A 2,194-nucleotide genomic window follows, 5' to 3' on the forward strand; every position below is an offset into this window, starting at 1 on the left:
AATCCGCTATACCTCGTCGTCAATGCAAAACTGCTGACCTCTGAGGTAGAATCACTCTACACAGAATCTAGGCCATGGAAGAGGTACAACAATACTTTACAGCCAAGTTAATGGAATGCAGCTAGTGGTTTGAGCTTGTGTATTGTCATGGTGAAGTGTGGCACGCTTATTAAGCAAATTCCTTTTGTGTCAATACAGAGGATCCCGGTTTCAGTTGAACACCTCGTGGGTCAGGTGTGTATGCCTACAGAAAAGCTAACGTTTTCGATGCCTCTGATCCCTAACTAACATCTATCTTGGTTTTATCTCGGGTCGCAGTTCAAACCTCCATCTCTCTCACAAGATTTACTTTCAGGATTAAACTACTGCCAGGTATCAATTGCTGGTGTCTTTTTTAAGTTATCCATGTACAAAGTGAATGTGTGCTCCTAATGAAGCGAAAGCTTGACTGGTGACAGGGAAGTAAAATGAGTGTCTAAATCAGACACAATGGCCCGCTGGAATGGCTTGTCGAACGGATTCGTCCCTTCATTGGTACTCCTTAACACTCAATCTACTATTTTCCTCTGATTTTTGGAACCTTTATACCGTAAAAAGTTAGGTGAACCCGATAAATGTGATTCGAGCTTGAGTGAGTCCCGAACAGATTTTAGTTGGGTTCTTAAACTGTGGAAGTGGTAGCAGGACCTACGGCACAAAAGTGGTACCGCTGGTAAATTACGCAAAGATGGATGCATTGAAATTACTTTTTGCCATTGATACATTGTAATAACTCGATGGTGGAGTGTCAAGACCAACCTTCAGATATATTTAGCGGCGCCCGCATCAAATGGGATGGTAAAATTGTAGTGGATGCCGCGAGACAAATGGGTGCCTGATAAAATTAACACATGACGGACAGATGCGGACTGAAAGACCGTCAACAGGCCTACTGCACATCTTAAAGTGTTTTCACACCGACTGGTTGACTGTCCGGCTCCTCGAATAGTTGACTAATCCGTGATGAAAAGTGACTTTGATGCTGCTGTATTGCAACGCTCCTTAAGTCAACGAGCGCGTCGTTGACCATCTTCACACCTCAAAGTCATCCACCACACAAAAGCAAGCCTGTGTCTCTTCGTCACTCTGTGTGTGTGTGTGGTGGGCCGTGGACTCATGTATTCACCAGGAATTGTTCACTCACTGAGTACCAAGCGCCAATGTCTCCTGTGATCCGTCTGCTCGACACAAACCAATAAAATTCGAAGGCGTGCGTGAAAGTGCTAATCGTAGTCTCAAAAGACAAGGCGGGACAAGACCTCATAGCGCTAAACCCATAGATGAGAGGGTTGAAATTTGAGGATGGTAGCCTTTTCTTAAGTATAAATAATCCCAAAATAACGCACAAGTTGGACAGGCTGTTTGTTCGGAGGGAAAAGGGATTTGAAAGTAATGGTGTTTCACAATAGGTATTTTCTTAGAAGTGCACAGAAGTGGAGTTTGTGGCTAACTTTCGTCCCGTTGTACCTTTTGAGTACCTCAGCAGATAAAATACTTCAGGAGGCCTCCTGCGCCTACTTAATGTTTACCGTACAAACCTCACTAAGCTTGTCATTGATAATTAATTTGTACAAGCAAGTAAAAAACGGTTCCATGTAAGCCTTGGTTGACAAGCTGTCACATTTCCAAAATATGATCCTAAAGCAAGAGCCTTCTTATTCCATTCTTCCTGCCATCTTATCCTCCTTTGGTGCCGTTCGACTCTCCCTCAAGCGCAGTCTCAGTTCTATGGAATGGAAAAGGGGAAGGGTTCTTCAGAATCTACGGACATTATGTTCCGATGATCGGCAAAGTTTGATGGGACTTCGGTACTTCTTCCGCTGTGAGTTCGCTCGTACCCAGATATCAGTAGATCCCTTTCGTTCGTAGTTTTTGACATGGTATCCAGGCTTGCAACCGCCAGCTGCTAGCACCCTTTGAATAAGTCCTGAAGCGTATGAATCGAGATTTGAAAGGTACGAAGTTCGCCGAAAGAATTGGGATGAACAGACTGAAAAGTTCACATTTCTAAGTCCGCAACTTAAAAAACGTCGTTCTTTTATGAAATGCACGACAGTATTTGGTTTATAAAAAGCTCTTAGCTTCTTTGACGATGGGGAACATAAGTTTAGATTTCTTCCAATTAAAATCTAGTAAGGAAAAAAATATCGCATTG

Source organism: Echinococcus granulosus, assembly GCF_000524195.1.
Source record: "Echinococcus granulosus chromosome Unknown EG_S00067, whole genome shotgun sequence".
Taxonomy (NCBI): domain Eukaryota; kingdom Metazoa; phylum Platyhelminthes; class Cestoda; order Cyclophyllidea; family Taeniidae; genus Echinococcus; species Echinococcus granulosus.